The following is a 24683-nucleotide window of genomic DNA, read 5'->3' on the forward strand; positions in this document are numbered from 1 at the left end:
CAGCAGGTCCTCATATCAATTTCAACCTACCTTATCCCAGGTAGAGACAGCAATCTATAACAAGTGCAAAAAGGAAATCATACTATTTTTTCTATACCTTACCATTTTCCTTTTTCCTTTGGCAAATAAGTAAGTATTGCTGTGTTAAAACTGAAATATATATATATATATATATATATATATATATATATACTTCCTATCTATCTATAATTTAACTATGATGTATCAAATGTATTTACATAGGTATCTATCTCTCAATAGGTAGAGAGAGAGACAGAGAGAAAATACCCCATGGCTTTTTTAGTATACCTGAAAAAATGTTGATTATAAAATTATGTTAATGAATTAATTGCTTTATTTGGAAAAAAAAACTATTTCCAAATAGATTTAAATTATTTCTTTCATTTTATAAGTATGTACCAATCACAATATCTGAATACTGTGAGCTTTTTCTTATTAGTGACCAAGAGAGACAGGAGCTGATTCTTCTTCTAGTGGCTAAAAATAGAGTTGATGCCCCAAGAGATACACATATTTAAATACAAATGACCACAAGAAATGACCTAAGACAGCACTGGCTGTAAAATAAGCAGTAAAAACTGTAAACAAAATAATACATACTCTGAGTTGAAAAGGGAAAAATCAGTGTCCTGAAGCAGTGCAAAATGAGTCATGATAAAATTGACCTGTATTATACATGTTGAAAGATGGATCCAGTAAAACACCAGCCTCTGGATTTTCCAAACTAAGCAACCACAGGATGTGCTGTGTAATACAATAATTTCCAAAACAACATTTAAAAAAGTACTTGGAGACTTATGGAAGCTGATGAACCATATCTTAAGGTAAGTAATTATTTTACCAAACCAGGTGGAAAATGCTGGATTAAACAAAGGTACCACAGGGGTTTTAGCATAGGGGTTTTTCTTTCCATAGAGTCATAGTGGAAAATAGATATTTTTCCTAAAGTTGAAAGTCACATTGAGCTGTACTCAAAGTTTCTACACAAGGGAAAAACTAATTTTTTTGATCAGTCCCTTAAAGTAAATAAAAATTTCTTCAGCAGAGCATAAACTGGATTATAAAATGAAAATAATTATTTAACTATAATCTGGATACCTAAAACTGATGAGATCTCTACCCTCCTCTCCTGCCCCCTACTCCCATTTAAAGAGTTGAAATATTTGGTTTCTCAAGATCTCATTATGTTCGGAATCAGGAATCAGGCACGTTCTTCGCATTTCCCTCTCATTTATATCACATGGCAGTAACCAAATTTAAGTAGCCACACATGAGATGATTTCTTTTGCAGTCAAATTTCTTGCTGCACTGAGAGATGAACTTTATAACATTAGAAATATCTAATAATCCAAAGAAAGGAAGGTTTTACAGTACCATTCTAGTGGTCTTGTTCCTGTATCCCATGTGTGTGTGGAGTGTTTGGGGATGGACTTAATGGGTTAGTTTTTAACAGCCCCAAAGCTGAATATTTTTAATTCGTAATACAGTCGATTAAAACAGTGACAAAGAAAAAACTAAAATGGGAGAATAGATAGTTCAGTTCATGAGGTATGATACAACCCCCAACCCCAAATCTTCAGGAAAGTTTAAGTTTACAAAATGTTTCCAGAGATACTATATCTGAACTAAGGACTGGAGTGTCCCAAAGCAAGAAAGCCCCAGCTGCAATCTGCAGTAGGTGAGACTTTTAACTCTGTGATACATGCAAAGCATGAACACCTGAGTGTGGAAAAATTTCCCACCTTAGGTGAGCAATTCTTTGAGCCTCAACTTGAGCCTTTACAACTCTATTATCTTTCCATTTCCACTAAAAAAAAAAAAAAAAAAAAAAAAAAAAAACATCTTTGGCTTGGTCGCAACTGTGTTTAAGGCTCTGAGGAGAGTCAGAGATGAATAAAAATGTTTAATTTTAAAATAATAAAATCTGTCCTGGAGTCAGCGGAACATACTGACAGTAGATGACTAATCCATATGGCAGTTGTAGTTTCTCACTTGAATGAGTCCTCGTTGGCAAATTGCACAAGGGGAAAGGAGAATTATTTAGACATTAAGAAAAAGGAAATAAAATGCACGTGTAGCTGAAGTACATATTTTTGAAGTGCAGGACTAAGACAAAATGGAGACAAGGTATTGGTCATTAAGGTATCTTTTTTTTTTTTTTTCATAAAAAGTAGGGAACCTAAGATAAGTGTGTAGCAGGGAGGGGATTAGGTTGGAGAAGAGGCATTATGTTAGGCATTGTTATGAACTGAATGTCTGTTTCTCCCTAAAATGTAGAAGTTAAAGCCCTACCCCTCTACCTAGAAGGTGTTGTCTTTGGCAAGTAATAGAATTAGATTACATCATGAGGGTGGAGGCCTAATGAATGGCATTGATGCCTTTAAAAGAGGCACCTGAGATTTCACTTCCTGTCTCACTTGGTGAGGATACCAGAAGTAGGTTGTCTGAAGCTCTGAAATACAGAAGACGGCTCTCACCACCATTCTATGGTGTTGGCACTCGAAATCGGGACTTCCCATCCTCCAAAACTGTAAGAAATAAGTTTCTATTGTTTTTAAAGCACTCCGTCTACAGTATTTTTATTATAGAAGCCTGAAGGGACAAAGGCTCTGTTATGCTATTGAGAACTAGTGGTGAAAATTGTATTTTCCCGTGTTTTAGCGGAAGCTTTATAGAGAGTCTACCTTAGCAATGCTAAATTAAAAAGGCTGAGAAACATTAACTCATTTCCTCTTATGAATATCAGACTCTCTTGATTTAGGCTTATTCCAGGAATTTGGAGGTAGTATTGGTATACATCAGTGCCAGGAGCTCAGCTGAGCTGGGAGAGAGAGCTGAACGGCCAAGTGTGGGAGTAGGCAATTAAAGCAACAAACCAAAAATGAAACAGGCCTCTACTTACTGAAATGACATAAGCAAGAGTCTAAACCCGGAGGAATGAGGAATGGCCAACTTCCCCATTTCATTTTCCTCCAAGAAAAGATGTATCAGTAGAGGCTTGGGTGGATCATCACCAAGGTGGGGACGCTTCACTGTGGAGGATGCCCAGGATAAAAGTCTCTGGAAGGTTTATGGACTCTGAAGTACTAAACTTGGGGTAGGGGGAGGATGAAAGAGTAAGGCCAGGAGAGGAAAGCACTGGGACTGATTCAGAGCAAGGGGAAGTGTCCTCAAAGTTATCCTCCTCACCCCCAAAATAGTCCATCTCAGCAGAGGCTGCAGAAGGGGCCCTTGGCCAAATGCCTCAGCTAAAGAGACTTTGGAATGAAAGGACCTGTGCTAAGGATGTAAACATGGAAGCATCATGACCAGCCAGAGGGGCCTGAGACCCTGGTTGCCACTGCTTTCCCAGACTGCAATGTGTGGGTTATGGTGGAGTTTAGTGTAGAGAGAGCAGCTTTCCTCCACAGGCCTGTCAGATAAAGCCTTTATAATTGCCTATTATAGCAGGTCTGAAAATAACGTGCAGGTTTTTTAACCAGGAGCTCAACTCCTCAACCAGTTTTTCCATTTGAAAAATAAGAGTAATTACAATTGTTTTTACCTATTTCACAAGAGTATTGAATGATTTTGGTGAGATACTTGCATATTCAATTGAAAGGTCAAATAATGAGCAAATATTACTGTTTTTGAAAAGACATTCTTACAATGAAAGAGTCTACAATAAAATGAAAAACTGGTAAAAAAAATTACTTGTGATTTCATCTATTAATGGATTAACATGATTCATTATTTAATTTTAGAAGAGTGAGTCCCCAGGAAAACCACATATAAATTTATCTACTGTTATAGAAATGTCAAACCAATCCTGATGTATTGAGTGCTATAAGAATCAAAAAGATAATAAAATAAAAAGCAACACACTAGAACTCTTTTAACTTTTTAATAACCACCCCAAAACGAGAGAAACATTTAAACTGTTGGAGTAGTTTTCATGGAGACTGTGACAGTAAGATGAATTTATTTTCTGAGTATGTAGAAGTTATAGGAAAGTCTATAGGATTGAAAATACTATGACAAGCTTTCAACAAAACACAACAAGTCACAACTGCCTATTTTATACCTGTATTCCTGGAAATCTTCAAAAATAGATAAGAGAGAAAGCACATGGGGAAAAATATAGTGTATATAGATTTATGTATATAATTTATCTCCTAATACATAAGAGAGAGAATCCTTTCTTTGCAACTTTTTGTGTATTTCTCTGCTATAACTAAGCCATCACATATTTATCAGAGGCCAGAAAAAAAGCCCTGGAACACATATGCCTTAGTGCATAGCTTAAGCTTAAAGCCATTGAGCAGAAGATCTGATGAGAAAATACTCCAAAATATGTATAATGGACTATATCATCCTCAGAAAAAAAAGACTCAAAACTCAACTATTTGACAGAAAAAAACTTATTTAAAATTTCTGATAATAAAAGTTAAATGAACCTAGTTCGACACAAAAGATAAATAACCATTCCTTCCTGCCATAGTTTCATAAATACCTTCTCCATGCTCTTAAAGTAACACTAAAATTTGAATCTTACACACTATAATATTCATTTTTAGAATTTAATGAATTAAGTAACATAATTTTAGGAAAAGGAAATAATAGTATCAAGAGTACTGTTTTGGATCAAATGCAGAGGAAATAAGAAAAAGGCAGAAGAAAAGTAGTGTCCTAGAGTCTCTGAGAATTATTGCTTAGTCGAAGGTGGAAGAGAAAGTTTTTATGCTGTTGTGGCAGATGTGGTGATAGCATTTGGCAGTGATTTGTATTTTGGGGACAAAAATTCATCAAGGTCTGTAAGCAAAGATTTATATTAAATGTCATGGACAGAAACCAAATTTAATTTGTGTTAAATGAAGAGTCATAAGTTCACATGGTACGGTGGAACCACTGCTTATTAGAAATGAAAACTTAGACAACATGAGCCACTCAACATTTGTTGTATTAATTTAAATAATGGGAAAGGTAGGACTTGTCCAGATGTTTATGCTAAGTCAGTAAGTGGGTAAAGAAATATATTTTAAGGAAAGCTCCAATTATTTATTTTTTGCCTTTAACTCATGTTTTCTTTAAAAACCCATTGTGTATTAAAAAGTTTATTATAAATCTATTATGTGGTAGATAAGTTTATTTTTACTTTTTTTTTTAATGTTCATTTATTTTTGAGAGCGTGAGAGAGCACGCGTGCGAAGGTGAGCAGGGAGGGGCAGAGAGAGAGAGGAAGACACAGAATCCAAAGCAGTCTTTAGGCTCTGAGCTGTCAGCACAGAGCCCAACTCCGGCTCAAACCCATGAACTGCTCAAACATCATGACCTGAGCCAAAGTCTGACACTCAACCGACTGACACTCAACCACCCAGGTGTCACAAGTTGTTGTAGTTGTTGTTGTTGTTTTTAACTCAAGGCTAACTTTCTCTTGGTTACAAGCAAGGAAAAGTGCCTATCACCACTGACATCTAGATACCTTTAAATATTTTGGTTAGGGGGTATGCACCACTCAAGCTGAATAAGAAAATTTTCAGATGTGAACCCAATAGTGACAGGAGTACAACTAAAGGAGTTTCTATTAATTAAACTTCTCTTTTTCTTCACCAACTGGTAAATTCTGTAGAAAGAATCATAGTTTTTGTTATCTGTGGTTTGTCGTTCCACAGATGATTAAATTCCAATCTGGCTGATAAATGTTGAAAGTAATCAGGTAAAAACTGGTTTATTTTTATTGTACAACCAAGGTTTTTCCCTGTCAGTCTCTCTGTCTATCCCTCTTTGTATGTGTATAGATATGCATATGAAGACAAAACAAGGACTCATTCTTGTAATTCACACTTTTGTAATTCACAGGATCATGCCCATTGGTCCAGTCAAGAGACAAAAATATACATGTAAATACATATGAGGAAAGACCCTATAGGAGGACAGTGATGTAGCCAGATTAAAAATTAAGTATAACATTTTTATTGCATGTCATGCATTTGATTCTATTCAAAGATTCAGGAATTTCTAGTATTTTATAAAGCATCAGAGCTGTCCAAAGTGTTTACAACTTAATGCATACATTTCTTGATTATTATCCCCTCTAAACTTTCTCCTCCCTTAAATTTCCTCTGGTCCTTCTTAAAATCCACTTACTCTTTCAATAATTACTTTTCACCTACCTAGTACACTTGACACTGAGACTAGATGCATAGACAAGCTGTGATGACTATTTTCTAACAATATTACTATTGTTTTTCACTTTAACATTTAATGCCTCAGTGTCTTTCTCCTGAATCCTCTGAACAATTCTTGCTCTACTAAACACTTGAATATTTGCCCATTTTCACTCATATACCTGAATTTAATCATAATTTATAATGTGGGTTGATGTGTCTAAAATATTTCATTATAGGCTAGACATCATTTCTGAATTCCAGAGTGACTTATCCAATCAAACCTTACATAAAACAACCATCTCCAGTCCCATAACTACCTTTAATATTTTGATATGTATTTTCCTATGTATTGTGTCTGTGTAGTACATGTTTACATAGAGAAATAGAAAATATATTACAAAAATGAATTATATTTTAGTAAGTTTTTTTGTTTTTATATGTGTCATGCCACTTATACAACAAACTTATTTCATTTAATATTATGTTATACATAAGATGACAACCAAACCAGAAGACTTTTGAGAAATATGAAAATATTAAAGTATTTAATGTTTTATAATTAAAGTATTTATTGATCAAAAAATTATTTTATCCATGAGCCTGTAAACTAGCTTTATTCAAAATCCATTTTTAGGGGCGCCTGGGTGGCTCAGTCGGTTAAGCGTCCAACTTCAGCTCAGGTCACGATCTCGCGGTCCGTGAGTTCGAGCCCGCTTCAGGCTCTGGGCTGATGGCTCAGAGCCTGGGAGCCTGCTTCTGATTCTGTGCTTCCCTCTCTCTGCCCCTCCCCCGTTCATGCTCTGTCTCTCTGTGTCTCAAAAATAAATAAAACATTAAAAAAAAATTTCAAACTACATGTTTAAAAACATAAGTGTTTCTTTAAAAGTAGAATAATTCTGGGGCGCCTGGGTGGCGCAGTCGGTTAAGCGTCCGACTTCAGCCAGGTCACGATCTCGCGGTCCGTGGGTTCAAGCCCCGCATCGGGCTCTGGGCTGATGGCTCAGAGCCTGGAGCCGGTTTCCGATTCTGTGTCTCCCTCTCTCTCTGCCCCTCCCCCGTTCATGCTCTGTCTCTCTCTGTCCCAAAAATAAATAAAAAACGTTGAAAAAAAAATAAAAAAAAATAAAAAGTAGAATAATTCTGAGGTAATAGTAAAATGAGTATGTACATTAATTTTCTGAAAAAGCAAAAAAGTCCCCAACCAGAGTATTCTTGATGCATATTTGTGCAATTTAACCATTTCTTTCCATATATATTTTGAATATCCTCTCACTGATAATTCTATGAAAAATTATTTTTCTATTAGAATATTATTTATATGAAAATATATTTTTTAAAAAATAGGGTATATTAATTACCATTTTTGTTAAAATATAACTAACACACAGTGTTATATTAGTTTCAGGTTTACAGTATAATGGTTCAACATTTCTATACTTTCTCAGTGCTTATCAAGATAAGTGTATTCTTAATTCCTTTTGTCTATTTCACCCATCCTCCACCACCCTTCCCTTTGGCAATTCCAGTTTTTTTTCTGTATTTAAGAGTGTATCTTTTTTGTCTTGTTTTGTTTCTTAAATTCCACATATGAGTGAAATCATGTGGTATATTTCTTCCTCTGAATTTTCTTTACTGAATTCATTTGTAAGTTCTAGTAGTTTTTTTGGTGAAATCTTTTAAGGTTTTCGCTTAGCATTATACTCTTTAGCTCCATCCATGTCATTGTAAATGGGTAGATTTCATTATTTTTTTATACCTAACATTCCATTGTGTATGGATGTGTATGTGTATACATATATATATATATATATATATATACACATATATATATACACACATATATACATATATATACACATATATACATATATATGTGTGTGTGTGTGTGTGTGTGTGTGTATACACTACATCTTCTTTATCCATTCATTTATGGATGCACATGTGTTGCTTCCCTGTCTTGGCTATTGTAAATAATGCTGCAATAAACATAGGGGTGCATATAACATTTTGAATTTGTGGTTTTGTTTCCTTTGGGTAGATACCCAGTAGTGGAATTATTGGATCATATGTTAGCTATAATTTTAACCTTTTGAGGAACCTCCATATTGTTTTCCACAATAACTGTACCAATTTGCATTTCTACCAATAGTGCACAAGAGTTTCTTTTTCTTTTTCTTCACATCCTTACTATCACTTCTTATTCTCTTTTTGAATTCAGCCATTCTGACAGGGGTGAGGTAATATCGCATTGTGATTTTGATTTGCATTTCCTTGATGACCAATAATGTTGAGCATCTTTTCATGTGTCTGTTGGCTATATGTATATCTTGGAAAATTTCTACTCAGATCCCTTGCCTATTTTTTAAATGGATCATTTGTTCTTTTGGTGTTGACTTGTAGAAATTCTTTATAGATTTTGGATATTAACCCCTTATTGAATATATCATTTGTAAATACCTTCTCCCATTTAGTAGGTTGTCTTTTTATTTTGTTGATAATTTCCTTTACTGTGGAATTTTTTTTATTATGATGTAATCCCAGTTTATTTTTGCTTTTGTTTTTCTTGCTTGAGGAGACATATCTGGAAAAATGTTTCTACAGGCTCTGTCAAATAAATTATTGCTTATGTTCTCTTCTAGGAATTTTATGGGTTTAGGTCTTACATTCAAGTCTTTCATCCATTTTGAGTTTATTTTTGGAGATAATGTAATAAAGTGGTCCAGTTTCATTCTTTTGCTTGTCACTGCAAAATTTTCCTAGCACCATTTATTGAAGGAACTATCTTTTCCTCATTGTATATTCTTGCCTCCTTTGTTGTAGATTGACTATATAAGTGTAGGTTTATTTCTGGGCTCTCTGTTCTACTGATCTATGTGTGTATTTTTGTGCCAGTACCATATTGTTTTGATTAATACAAATTTGTAGTGTATCTTGAAATCTGAATTGTAGTAACCCCAACTTTGTTCTGCTTTCTCTAGGTTGCTTTGGCTATATGGAGTTCCATACAAATTTAGTATTTTTTCTAGTTCAGTGAAGCATGTTGGTATTTTGATAGAGATTGCATTCTCTCGTTGTTGTGTCTAGGATTTCCAGTACTATGTTGAATACAAGTGGTGATGGTGGACATCCTTGTCTTGTTCCTGATCTTAGAGAAAATGCTCTCAGTTTTTTACTGTTGAGTGTGATGTTAGCTGTGGATTTTTTTTAATGTTTTATTTATTTTGAGAGGGCAAGACAGAGTATGAGTAGGGGAGGGCCAGAGAGAGGGAGACACAGAATCTGAAGCAGGCTCTAGGCTCTGAGCTGTCAGCACAGAGCCCGATGCAGGGTTTGACCTCACGAGCTGTGAGATCATGACCTGAGCCAAAGTTGGACGCTTAACCAACTGAACCACCCAGGTGCCCCAACTGTGGATTTTTTTATATGGCCTACATTAAGTTGTATGTTCCCTCTAAAGCTATTTTGTTGAGTTTTTATGATGAATGAATATTGTACTTTGTCAAGTGTTTTTTTTTTTTTGCATCTATTGAGATGATCACATATTTTTAAATTTTTTTTATTGATGCAATGTATCACATTGATTAACTTCAGAATATTGAAACTGGCATCCTAGGAATAAATCCCAATTGATCATGGTAAAATATTTTTTAATGTATCATTGGGTTTGGTTTGTTAATATTTTATAGAGGATTTTTGCTTTCATGTTTATCAGAGATATTGGTCTGTACTTGTCTTTTTTAGTAGTGTCTCACTGGTTTTGGTATCAGGATACTGCTGACCTCATAGAATAAATAGAGGCTTTTAAATGTCTTACATTTTGGGGATTGGTTTGAGGAGAACAAAAGTTCAGTACTGGATGGCTTCACAGGTGAATTCTACCAAACATTTTAGTGAGGAGTTAGTACCTATGGTTTGATTATTTTATTATTTGAGTTGCCTACAATCTTTAAATTTCTATTTTATGGTTAAATTTGAAATTGCCAACATCTTTATTAGCTCATGTTTGCAGAATATATTATATTTTTCCTGAGAAATTTTTCTATATTTGCTGATGTACTTCATATATTCAGAGTAAAATTAGTTGAGTAAAAAGTTTTCACATTTCTGTTAAAGACAGAAATGTATAAATACATCAGTCCAGACGTTTTCTTGGATTTTGTCTCTTACCACCTTTCCGACTCTCTTTAGCATTTGTTTTTTTTTAGAAAAAAAAAAAAAAACTAACCAAGTAAGTCCTATCAGCTTTTATTCTTTTTTTTTTAAAGTTTATTGATTTTTTTTGAGAGAGTGCAGGCACATATACAGGGCGCGCATGCTTGCAAGTGAGTGCAGGGCAGGGGCAGAGAGAGAGCGAATGGGAGACCTAGAATCCCAAGCAATCTCCCTGTCGGCAGAGCAGAGCCTGACGCAGGGACCATGAACCCTGAGATCATGACCTGACCTGAAATCAGGAGTCAGATGCTTAACTGACTGAGCCACCCAGGTGCCCCCAGCTTTGATTCTTTTTAATGTTTCACCAAATTTTGATTCTGTAAAACTTAGGTCTTCTCAAATCATTCCATGACAAATAAAAGAAAATATTAAGTTACATATTTTTGAGCAAGCTACATATTAATCAACTTTCTTCTTCTTCTCTCTCTCTCTCTCTCTCTCTCACTTTTTCTCTGCACCCCCCCCCCACTTAAAAAATAAGTAAATAAACTTTTTCTTTTTTTTTTAAATTTTTTTTCAACGTTTATTTATTTTTTTTGGGACAGAGACAGAGCATGAACAGGGGAGGGTCAGAGAGAGAGGGAGACACAGAATCGGAGACAGGCTCCAGGCTCTGAGCCATCAGCCCAGAGCCTGACGCGGGGCTCGAACTCACGGACTACGAGATCGTGACCTGGCTGAAGTCGGACGCTTAACCGACTGCGCCACCCAGGCGCCCCGTAAATAAACTTTTCCTAAAAAAGGTGGGCACCTGGGTAGCTCAGTAGACTAAGCATCCAGTTTTGGCTCAGGTCATGATCTCATGGTTCATGGGTTCAAGCCCCACATTGGGTTCTGTGCTGACAGTGTGGAACCTGCTTAGGATCCTGTCTCTCTCCTTCTCTCTCTGTCTCTTTCTGCCTCTCTCTCTCTCTCTCTCTCTCTCTCTCTCTCTCTCAAATAAATAAACTTTAAAAAATATTAAGTTACATGTTTTTCAGCAAGCTACAGGTTCATCATCAACTTTCTTGAAATTTAAAAAACATAATTGAGTGCCTATTTCATTTAACATGCACATTAATTTTTAACTCATTGCTGATGAAAAGGTTCATTGCAAAATAAAAAGACAAAACATTATACTATATTTTTGTAGATTACCATTGGACAATAAATGATAAACACTTAAGTGTTCAAACTAGTCTTCATAAACTCTATGGGAGGACTGTTCAGCTTCAGGTTCTTATACTTTCTCTTACACTTAGATTATATTTTGTTATCTACTATCCTGATTCTGGCAGATTGTGATCCAGTGGCTTTATGCCACTTGCTGATTTTGACCTTCAACAACAAAAAAAAATCAGCTGATGCACTCTATATCTGGCAAATGCAGTAGAATCAAATGTTTCTTCCACCGCCATCTGAGATGCACATGAAAGTGTCGCTATCTCCTCTTTGGCAACAATCTGTTTTTCAGCTCTACATACTATTCTGGAATATTTCTCTCAAATTTTATCTCATGTTAAAGTCAAAACACTATTTACCTAACACATTTTTTTGCACATTACTAGATGAGACCATAGTGTAAGTAGCAAGCACGGGGTAGAGATCTACCAAACCTATGTCAGCTTATTTTCACACAGCTGTTAATAGTATGTTAACAATGAAATATTTAGAAAAGATTCTATACTGCATAGGCTACCAGGACAACAGGTATAAGGCAAGAATGTCTCAGGCAAGTTAAATTGAATGATCAAATATCTTACTTGGATATCTTTTCCTCACAGTTCATATCAAGATCTATATCTTCCTTTTAAAATATGTCTGAATATTTTATTGAAGAGATATATCAAATTTTTAAAAACTATTTTACCATTGACTGGTAATTAGAATCCAAATTTAAGCAACTAAAAGCACTGATTTTACATGTCTCATTGGAAATATGCATTTTACCTAGACTGATTTTGAGAACTGAAATGGCTACAGTCCAAACTGGCTGAGTATAGTGAATTTTAATTGATATAGAAACAGTAAATGGCCCTCAAAAGTGGCCATGGGCCAGTTTACAGTGGCATCAGCAGAGTGTGAGAATCCTCGCTTCAGCCATTGATAATACCGGAGTTAACATTTCCAATGCAATAATTAAGGAAACTCATTTTTAAGGTATAATTAAGATCCAACATTAGCTTCAGGTGTCAATATAATTATTTCATATTTGTATATATTCTGAAATTATTACCACAGTAACTCTAGTTAACATTGATCACCATACATAGTTAATAAATATTGTTTCTTGTGATGAGAACTTTTAACATTTATTCTCTTAACAACTTTCAGATATACAATACAGTCTTAACTGTAGCCACAATGCTGTACATCACATCCCCATGACTAATGTTACAACTGGAAATTTGTACATTTTGACCCCCACCTGGGGTGACCATCAGTTTGTACTTTATATCTATGAGCTTCGTTGTTGTTTGTTTTTTTACTTAGCATGTCATAAGGATCCACCCTTTGTTGGGAAAGATTTCATTGTTGTTTGTGGTGGAATGATATTCCATTGTACCTATATGCCACATTTTCTTTTATACATTCATCTGTTGTTGGACAACGGTTATTCCCATTTGTGGTGACACACGCTATAGTAACAGTAATTTAATGAACATATCTTTTGTTTTTGTTTTCTTTGAATAAACACCTACAAGTGGAATTTTGATCATATGGTACTTTTATTAATTTTTTCACGAACTTTCTTACTGTTTTCCATAGTGACTGTACCAATTCACATTTCCACCAGTAGTGCACAATGGTCCTCTTTTCTACAAATACATGTCAACACTTGTCATTTCTTGTCTTTTTGAACATAGGAATTCTAAGAGGTATGGGACAATATCTTATTGTGGCTTTGATTTGAATTTCCTTGATGATTAATGATGTTGACATCTTTTCATGTACCTGTTGGCCATCTGTATATATTCTGTAAAACATATGTATTTAATCCTCTGCTCATTTTTTAATCAGATTGTGTTTTTTTGGATTTTGTTGTTGTTATTGAGCTGTATGAGTTCTTTATATATTTTGGATATTAACCCTTATATCTGATACGATTTACAAATATTTTCTTCCATTCATTAAGTTGCCTTTTCATTTTGTTGATGGTTTCCTTTGTCTTAGTAATTTGATGCAGTCTCACTTGTTTATTTTTTCCTTTGTTGCCTTTTGTGTCAGATCCAAAAGGTCTCTGCCAAGATTGACCTTAAGGAAGTTATTAGCTATTTTCTACTAGGAGATTTATGGTTTCAGGTCTTACATTCAAGTCTTTATTTTGAGTTAATTTTTTTGTATGGTATAATAAAGGAGTCCAGTCTCATTCTATTGTATGTGTCTGTCCAGTTTTCTCAACACTGTTTGTTGAACAGACTGTTTTTTCCCTTGGCTCTTTTGTTGTAAGTTAATTGACCATATATGTGTGGGTTTCTTTCTGGGCTCTCTATTCTGTTTAATAAATCTGTGTCTGTATACCAGTACCATGCTATTTTTGTTTTTGTTTTTAATTTTATTTATTTATTTTAGAGAGTGAGCAGGGGAGAGGGGCAGAAGAAGGGAGGGAGGGAGAGAGAGAGAGAGAGAGAGAGAGAGAGAGAGAGAGAGAGAAAGAGAGAGAATGAATCTCAAGCTGGCTCCATGCTCAGTGTGAAGCTCAACATGGGGCTCAATTTCCTGGCCCTGGGTTCATGACCCAAGCTAAAATCAAGAGTAAATGCTCAACCAACTGAGCGACCCAGGTGCCCCAACTACCATAGTGTTTGGATTACTATAGCTACGTTATAATTGCATTGCTTTCTATTTCTCTCTTTAGGCCTTTTAATATTTATATAGTTTGGTGCTTCTATGTGGGACCATAAATATTCACAAATGTGACATCCTCATTTTGGATTGATTTCATTGAATCACTCAGTGTCTTTTGATTGGAGAATTTAGTCCATTTACTTTAAAGTAATTGATGGGGCGGCTGGGTGGCATAGTCGGTTAAGCGTCCGACTTTGGCTCAGGTCATGATCTCACGGCTTCATGAGTTCGAGCCTCGCATCTGGCACTGTGCTGACAGCTCGGAGCCTGGAGTGTCGGGCTCTGTGCTGACGCTGGGCTCAGAGCCTGGAGCCTGCTTTGGATTCTCTGTCTCCCTCTCTCTGCTCATGCTCTGTCTCTTTCAACAATAAATAAATATTTAAAAAATCCAGAAAAAATAATAAAATACAAAAATAAAGTAATGGAAACCAAGATCCTCTTGTATTGCCATCTTGAATTGGAACCTCTCATTTTTTGTTTTAATGTGAATTTCCCATTTCTTATTAGTGAGCTTGAATAAACTTTCTATGTTTATAATTTTTGCATTATCTATGCAGTGACCATTTTACTCTTCTCAAATCTTCCTCCTTGTATTCTTTATGGTCTTTTGATAATAAAGTTGCCCTGTGAATAAACTGCAGATTATTAGACCTTCGCACATCTTTACTCTGTCAATGCATATGTATAGCCTACTTTCATCTGTCTTTATGTAATTCTTTCATCTCCAGTCCAATGTAAATATTTAGATGTGGACTCTCACATTTCATGGGCAATTTTTTCCCTATGTCTTATTTATAACCCAATCTGTCCTTTTTGAGAATGCCATCTCTTTGCTTGACCACCTGGGAATTTTCTGAACTCCACTCTTTGCTAGACTATGTCCAAGTGAATATTGTTTTGGACTGGAAATGTGACAACAGAGCAGATACTACATCAAAGGACCTAGATCTTATAAGTTGGCTGTCATAGAATACAGCAGAGGCTAATATCAGAGACAGGATAAATAAGTAAAAGCTAAGTTGATGAAGGTTACTAGCTACTGGTTGCTGGCTGGTTGGTTCAAATTAATTATGGATGAGGTGGGGGCAGGTGAGAGAGAAGCAGGAAGAGAGATCGTCACATGAGCTAGGACACAGATACTATCAGGGGAAAAACCTGGAAATTTGAGAAGACATTCAATCAGCTGTCAATGGCTAGTGAAAATTTGTAGAGAGTGAGCTGGTTCAGAATTCTGCCACCTAATTAATACAAAATACAAGTCAGCCACAGAGGAAATGGATACTCTGATTCAAATTATAAATTTGCTGGTAATCTTTATAGTATGTTTCAGACCAAGGACCATAACTAAAATATTTTTCCCTCCAAAATAACAACTTTAGGGGTGGCTGGATGGCTCAGTCGGTTAAGCATCCGACTTCGGCTCTGGTCATGATCTCATGGTCTGTGAGTTCGAGCCCCGCATCGGGCTCTGTGCTGACAGCTCAGAGCCTGGATCCTGTTTCAGATTCTGTGTCTCCCTCTCTCTGACCCTCCCCCATTCATGCTCTATCTCTCTCTGTCTCAAAAATAAGTAAACGTTAAAAAAAATTTTAAATAAAATAACAACTTTACAAAGTCACCTTCCAGTGATTAGTCATAGCTATAAATAAATAATATTTCACCAGCAGTTTATAATTAAAATTTATCCTAACTTTAAGCTTAAAGTAGAACATAAATTTTAGAGGGAAAAATACAGCATGAGTTGAAGGCATATAACCAGGGTTCAAATGAAATCTGAGAAGTAAAGGAGCCTTCCTCTCTGGTGAGATTTAAGTTGGAGCTAAGAAATGAATTTTCTGCATAGCCAAGCGAAACGATGATGGGAAAGTTCTACTGCAGGGAGAAATACTTGTGAACCTTAAGATGGCAAGAAACTTAATAACCCTAAGAACAGATAGTTACTGAAGGAAAAGTGGTGAGGAATAAGGGCTTAGATCATCAGGAACTTACCAGCCACGTTAAAGATTTTTTTTTAATTTTTTTTAACGTTTATTTATTTTTGAGACAGAGAGAGACAGAGCATGAACAGGGGAGGGGCAGAGAGAGAGGGAGGCACAGAATCGGAAGCAGGCTCCAGGCTCTGAGCCATCAGCCCAGAGCCCGACGCGGGGCTCGAACTCGCAGACCGCGAAATCGTGACCTGAGCTGAAGTCGGACGCTTAACCGACTGCGCCACCCAGGCGCCCCACGTTAAAGATTTTGTAAGTTATCTCAAGAGCAAAGAAAGTCATTGAATGATTTGAAGCAGATGAGTGGCATCATTAAATTTGCATTAAAAATTAGTGCACAAATTTAATGGGCAAGAGTAGATTTTAGAGGATTAGTTGGGAAGGGGTTGCTATGGTCTAGGGAAGATAAAATGATCTCTCATGATCACTTTATTTTTGTTGCCTAACATCATATTCTAAAAAGCTCTTTTTATTCTCTTCTTTCATTTTTCTAATTTGTTTCCTTTCAGGAATTTAACCTTTTATATATTTATCTTAAGTAGACTTAAAATACAAAAATAACATGTCAATCATTTAATAATCTGTGTTGAAGCCTCATGTTTCCACCAATTTGAATTTATAGAGAAAATTATTTAATTTCAACTCTGGTCTAGGGAAGTGAGTGACTTTGAAGGATACATTAAAATAAATGAAGGCATTAATTAATGTATAAGCTACTGGTGAACTTTTGCCAGCAGTATGATTTGAAAGAGAATGATGGCTCCATTTAACAATCAATCCAGTAACATAAATCTGAATTCAGCACCTAAAATGGAAAATAAGTAGTTAAGATATTTTAGGCATAAAATAGATAAGTGCCAGGGACATCACATTTATTTTTATGTTCCAGCTCATGTACAAAGTCTAAATTTCTATTTAAAAATCTATTTTCCCTGCTGAATTCTGACTATATCTTCCTCTTTTTTTCTTAACTCTGAAGGTATAGATATTGTTACCTTTTATAAATTAATGACAAATGAATAAATGTGTCAGATATTATCACAGGACTATGTAATTGATTATATACATAAGGCTGTCTGAGACCATGTGTTTCTTATTCTCAGTCTCTGAATATGATTCTACCAGAATGTAGAAATGTGTTTAAATCTTTTTGTAAAGAAAGAAGACCTGGTTGGATTAACATGAAATCTATTACAGAGTACTGAATTCTTTTTCATTAACCTTTAGAATTTAAGTTGATTAATATGTCATTTTTTTAAAGACAATGTAAAATTGATTTCCATTTTACTTTAGACTTGAATGTCTACTTTCTTACAGTTCTTGGCTTATAGAACGAGATATATCCAGTGGCAAATAAAATAGCAAAACTCAAATTAAGTTTTAAATTAATTTTTAAGTAATACTATCAACCCTACATGTTTATTACCATAAAATTTCATGTGAGATTCTTTCAAAAGAATTAGGGGAAATGTAGTGTGCTTTTCTTCGTGTTAATTTTTGACCCATAATTGCAAGACTAACCTTAACTGTTCCCCATCCTGGATTCTGATGTGTGACATTTCCTATGAGTATTTTCACATTTTTATAGAAGTTTGGAATAGAAAATGGAATTTTTGTCTGGAATAGAGATTAGTACTCAAAAGAGTTGAGTTGACATCATACTATGTATCTAATAGTGTTATAGAAATATTGAAGTTTTTTTTTTTTTCCCAATCTTTGAACCACATTTGGAAGATAGAGGAACTATATATAATAGTGTATAATCAAATCCCAAATAGCTTAATGGAATATCAGGTGTATTATATCGAAAAATAAAACCACTGCAGTTACAACAGTTTCAAAGAGAAGGTTTTAATTGTTATTTTGTTCTATTTCAAGTTTTTATGTAAATTATAATTAGTTAACATATGGTGTAATATTGGTTTCAGGAGTACAATTTAGTGATTCATCACTTCCATACAACACCCAGTGCTCATCACAAATGCCCTTCTTAATACCCATCATCCATTTAGCCCTTCCCCCACTCACCTCCCTCCAGCAACCCTCAGTTGTTCTCTATCATTGAGAGTCTCTTATGGTTTGTCTGCCCCCCCCCCCCCAATTGTTCTTTTAAAGAAAAAGTGGATTCATTCACTTGAAGGGGAATGAATTGATTCTTTGTAAACAGATTTCTCTGTAAGCAGCAGGCTATAAAAATAAATTTAAATATGAATTTGGAGTATCCTTTATAGCCTGATAACACTGGAGCAGATCTTGTATTTATAGGGGTAATGTGCAGTATCTCAGTGTACCTTTTAACATTCAGTCAGAGAAACTAAACCACTAAGGTTTGACCCTAATTTGGATGCTGGTTAAATAGTCTCTATGAGGCTATTGTTTCTATCTGGTGCTAGAACTCACTGTCCTTAGGGCAGTCATTTGAGAAAGTAAGATACAAAGGAACCAGGGAAAGCTAGGATACTCTAGACACTGCAAAGCTGATTCTGAATTCAAGAAGATGGATTGCAAACTGATCTTCAATACTTCCAACCTCTGATTTATATGAAAGAAAACCTCCCAACAATTTATTAAGGTGATTGATATACCCAGAAGCTAAGTTCATAAGTGTACTTATTACTTTGAAATTTTATTATATTTAATAGTTGTCTCAGTGACTTCTTCTTGTATATTTGGCCAAGCATACTTTTTAATAATGCTGCAATCTAGTAAATTAGTAAATTAGTAAAAAATTAGTAAATTAGTAAAAAAAATTAGTAAAAAAATTGCAATTAGTAAATAAGTAAATTTGCAAATTAGTAAAACAAAAACAAAAACAAAATCCTACTTAGTTTTGACAAAATGCAATATAAATATTAGAAAGTTAATAAGTATGAATTTCAAGTCAGTCAGTATAAAGAATAAAAATGTGAGCCAACATCTATATAGAAAATTAGGTACTAAATTAAAAGATATTGCAAGAAAAACAAACATTGTAATGTCTATGTAAATATATCGCCTTGGGCCATCTCCCCAAAAAGATCACCAGAATAACCTGATGATCAAGTAGAGTCATGTTTATGGAATCTAGTGTAATAGAGAAGAAAACAATCCAAATCTCAGTGGGAGAAAGTCACTTTTTGTCTTTCTAAATATTTTTTTTAAGTTTATTTATTTTTGAGACAGAGACAGAGCATGAACAGGGGAGGGGCAGAGAGAGAGGGAGACACAGAATCTGAAACAGGCTCCAGGCTCTGAGCGGTCAGCACAGAGCCCGACGCGGGGCTCGAACTCACGGACCATGAGATTGTGACCTGAGCCGAAGTTGGACGCTTAACCGACCCAGCCACCCAGGCGCCCCACTTTTGTCTTTTTAAAAGACAAAAGTTTTGATCTGGGCTCCTCTAAGCTAGGGTGAGTTGTTGAAGTTGTTAAAATAATTGAGATCAGTCAATTTTTATGAAAAAGTAATTTAGCTTTGGTGTACTCATCAAAGAGAAGATCTTGAAGTGAATTTTGATAACTGAATTCTTTGGCATCATTAAGGTATTATTATTATTTATTTAGATGAATGAATGGTTTAGATAAATTCATTTGCAGGAGTTTCCTAAAGCAACAAATGATTTATATACTTGGTCAAGAATTTTCTGGAATTAAGAATTGTTATGTTGACACAGATGATCTCAATTTTCACCCCTGATATTTAAATATGTGGATAGATGGTTATATACATAATTTATAATATATATAATAACATATATAATTTCTCAGGTTATGTATATATCTCTGAATATATCTCAGAATATTATAAATTGTATAGTATTAGTTGTACACTGTAAATTATGTATATATATATATAGTTGAATTTTGAGAGTTCTTTGTACATTTTGGATAGCAGTCATTTGTGTATCTTATGAAAGTAATTTCTACAGTTTCTGACTTGCCTCTAGTTCTCTTGACATTGTCTTTTGCAGAACAGAAGTTTTAACTTTAAGTCCAGTTTATAATTTTTTTTAATGGATTATGCCCTTGATGTTCTATCTAGAATTATCATCACCATACCCAGGGTCATCTAGGTTTTCTCCTACATTACCTCCCAGGAATTTTATAGTGTTGCATTTTACATTTAGATCTGTGATCCATTTTAAGCTAATTTTTGTGAAAGGCAATAGGTCTGTGTCTAGATTCAATTTTTTTGTATGGGAGTGTCCAGTTCCAGAACCATTTGTTCTGCTGATCTATTTGTCTATTCTTTTGCCAATACCAAAACTATCATGATTACTATAGATTTTTAGTAAGTCTTGAAGTTAGCCCTCCAACCTTGTTTTTTTTTTCTTCATTGTGTTGTTGGCTATTCTGAGTCTTTTGTCTCTCTCTATAAACTTTAGAATAATTTTGATGATATACAGAAAATAACTTGATTAGATTTTGACTGGGATTATTTTGAATCTGTACATCAAGTTGGGAAGAATGGACATCTTGACAATATTGAGACTTCATTATCATGAACATGAAATCTCCATTTATTTAGTACTTCTTTTATTCATCGTAGTTTTGTAGTGTTCTTATAGATCTTATATATATTTTGTTAAATTTATACTTAAGTATTTAATTTGGGGTCAAATAATTCTCAAACCACTGAGTTTTGAAAGTCCTAAAGTAAAATCTTGGGGCTCATGAGGAAAATTTGTGTCCTTGCCTTTTTTAGCTTCTAGAGACTGCCTGCATTCCTTGGCTTTTTGACCTCATCCTTTATCTTCAAATCCAGTATTATATCATATACCAATTTATATTTCTCTTTCTCTGTCTTGCTCTCTTTCTTGTTCACTCTTGATTCTTACCCTCCCATCTTCCTTACATAACTCCCCCACCCTTGTTATTACATTGAGTGCACCAGGATAATCCACGACAATCTCTCTCCCTAATTACCCTTAACCGAATCACTTTTACGATGACCCTTGTCATATTTGGAGCCGTTGTTCAACACAACATACTATGTCTTCTAGTTTATTGTTTATCCACAATATTTAATGGTCTATTTTTCCTACTCAATATAGTCTTAGTTGTAGAAATTATAGTTTATGTCTCAAGAAATTGATTTTGTGTTCCTTTACATACCTTTGATGTTTCTATTTAACATCTACTTTCTTAAATATAAAATAGTCATAAGTCATTTGATATCCTTGCTTACTAATTCTAATTTTATCATCTATGCTATTTATATGTTGGTATCAATTATATTTTTAACATTAAAGTTGGTGTTTTACAACTTCTTTACATGCCTAATGATTTTTGAATGAATGCCAGACATTATATATTTTACCTTGCTGTGTGACATATGTGTGTTCCTATAACTATTCTTCAGCTTTATTATGGGATGTAGTTAATTTACATGAAACAACTTGATATTTTCAGGGCTTTTTTTTAACATTTGTTATGCAGAACCAGAGCAGCATTTACTATAGGGCTAATTTTGCTGCAATACAGAGTCAAATTCTCTTTAAATACTCTTCAGTGTTCCCTGTGAATTATGAGGTTTTCAGTCTGGCTAATGGAAATAGGAACAATTTTGTTCCCTCTTTGAGTTTGGGTATTTATTCTCCAAATCTTTCTGATGATCTTTTTCCTGGCTTTAGGTAGCTTCTTCACATAACCAAGTCGGTTGGGCTTCAGTTGATTGGGAGAACTATCTTCAGGTCTCCAGAGTTCTCCCTTATTAACTTTCTCTTTTCTATTTCATCTGCTTTGAAACTCTAGCTACTTTAGCCCTCATAGACTCCCAGTTCCATCTTCAAATCAGGAAGATGGCCAACTCTTATTTGGTCATCCCTGTCATCAGGTTATAGTCAAGAAAGAAACTCATTCCAGGCAGTCACTTCTGGCATTGCAGGTCTCATCTCATTTGTTGTTGTTTCTCAGGGATTACTGTCTTTTGTTGGCTAATGATTCATAAAATTTTTAGATATGTTAAAAGTGCCTATTTAATTTTTTTTTAGTTTTTGTCTTTTTTTTTTCAAATGTAAGGGTAAATCTGCCACCATTATTCCATCTTGATGAGAAGTAGAGTTTCTTAGAATTTCTTTAAATGACAAAGCATCATAGACAGTTGGGAGCTGGAAGGGACCTTCCAGAGTTTGGTCTATATTATAGTGGCTCTATTTTAAATACCAATGGAAAATTTTCAAAGCTGATGTGTCTGACACCTACCCAGTCTAAATTAATTAAAACAACCTCTGTGAATATGTGGTGGGAGGAAGGAGAAAACATTTTGGAAAGCTTTATTAGTGATTTTTTTTCTCATTTCTGGTTAAACATCAAAATTTATTCCTAAGCCTTAATTTCAGAAAGAGAAAATTTGAGATGCCTGCCTAATGATAAAATTACACTTCAAGTCTAAAACCCAATACGTTAGTTAGTGACCAAGTAGAGAATAGGAACTAAAGTTCTTTTATTAAAATGAGATTTTTGTATATGCCAATATTATTTTATAGAATATCCAAATACTTTTTGTTGTTGTTGTTTAGCCCTACTAAAATCTGAAACTACAGTGGTTTAGGAGAAATGGGAAAATATAATCAAAGAAGTTACTATTTATCCCACATTTCTAGGGATATAATCCAAGCACACACATTCCAATTTCAGTGCCCTTTCCACTAGAATTTTTCATTACACATGAAGACAATTTATGGAGGAAAAAAATAAAGATCAGCAATGAAGCTAAACATTTTCTCCATAATTCTTGACTATGAGAAGGTACAGGAGCTGAATTTTATGTCATGCTCAGAGGTGCCATTATGCCTAGTTCAGTTCCTTTCACTTTATTAGGATTTTAATGGATATTTGTAGAGAGACTAATTAATTTCCTAATTGAAAAACATGCTTCCTTTTTTCTTGTACTTTTTCCTCCATATTTCCATCTGCTTTTTGTTGGTCATTTCTCCCCATGAGATACTAAACTCACAGTGTTATAATGGCTATTTCAAGTGCCTTTCTCCCAAGTTTATATACAGTGTTCAAGTAGTACTTTGAGAGTTCTCTCTTCTTCCCCACATCTTTGATTTCTTACATTGGACGAATCAGCAGCATGAGTTGAATTATGATTTCAGTTGTGAAAATTGTTTCCATTTTCCAAAGGAAACCTACAATTTTGTTCTTTTGTGTATTTAAATGGTGACTCTGCATTTTCCGAAGTGATTTCTTTCACAATAAAAAGCTGTCTTAATTCTAAACTGAAAACCAATTGGCACAGATAAAAGAGTGTTGCTAACAAAGAGCACATCCTCATACACAAAGAATTGCATTCACAAGAAACATTCAAAGAAGTCTACCTGAGTAACATTGTCAGCTTTTTTTGTAAAAGTGTCTAAAAATAGTCTGTATTATAATCCAAGTTTTGTTAAATGAAGAGGCAGGGAAATGCGAACAAAAGTTAATATCTCATTGTGAGTCAAGGAAACCTACCATAATGTTAATTTAAATAGCAATTAAAATACATTGATTTTTTTTTAAAAAGAAACAAGTAAATTTAAAGCAAGTTTCAAGCTTTTTCAGGAGCTCTAAACCTTTTATTCTCCTGTGAGGATCTTAAATTTCCAGAGAATTGTAGGAGTGACTAATTTTATTATCCTAAGCAGAAATTATTGTGAAAATTGCATTTAAAGTAAAACAAAAAAATATAATCTTTCATTAGTCAAAAGTTCACTTTGATTTCTTTAATGTTAACCAGCCTGAAAAAGCAATAAAAAAAAATGGGAGGAAAGTATGATGATCTCTGCCAAAATAAAATTTATTTTTTTTAATTTTTTTAACGTTTATTTATTTTTGAGACAGAGAGAGACAGAGCATGAATGCGGGAGGGTCAGAGAGAGAGAGGGAGACACAGAATCTGAAACAGGCTCCAGGCTCTGCACTGTCAGCACAGAGCCCGACGTGGGGCTCAAACTCACAGATGTGAGATCATGACCTGGGCCGAAGTCGGACGCTTAACCAACTGAGCCACCCAGGTGCCCCCAAAATAAAATTTAAATAAGAGAAACATACACTCATAATCTAATGAATTTATTTACAATTTTTAAAAAAATATAATTGTAATGTTTATGTTTAGGAGAGAGAGATCAGGTGAGAAACAGAGAGAGGGAGACAGAGGATCTGAACTGAGCTCTGTGCTGACATCAGAAAGCCCAATATGGGGCTGGAACTCAAAAACCTTGAGATCATGCCCTAAACTGAAGTGGAACGCTTAACTGCCTGAGTCACCCAGGTGCCCCATCTAACAAATTTATTTGGACCAGAACTGACATCTACTTCTCAGTCATTATTAATGAGTACCTTCTTGATGTAGGTATTTTGAAATAGTTATTATACATAAATGAATATAGAACACAAAATTTCCATAGTATCTCACCCAGCTACACTTCTAGATTTAATGTATACTATCTAAGCCTGAGATCACGGAGAGGATGTTCATTAACATTGCATATCCTGAAAAAAAAAATATGGGCTCTACAGT

At 34.6% G+C, this 24683-nt stretch overlaps 1 long non-coding RNA gene across 1 annotated transcript in view; it reads left to right on the plus strand.

Annotated features, from left to right (window-relative positions):
• The first annotated feature begins 2419 nt into the window (after positions 1 to 2419).
• LOC123385061 overlaps positions 2420 to 24683 on the plus strand; it is an 83655-nt gene continuing 61391 nt past the window's right edge. Inside the window, exon 1 of the long non-coding RNA XR_006597076.1 lies at positions 2420 to 2551. This is a non-coding gene — a long non-coding RNA (uncharacterized LOC123385061). The remainder of the gene's footprint in view (positions 2552 to 24683) is intronic.

Source organism: Felis catus, chromosome B1, assembly GCF_018350175.1.
Source record: "Felis catus isolate Fca126 chromosome B1, F.catus_Fca126_mat1.0, whole genome shotgun sequence".
NCBI classification, from domain to species: Eukaryota; Metazoa; Chordata; class Mammalia; order Carnivora; family Felidae; genus Felis; species Felis catus.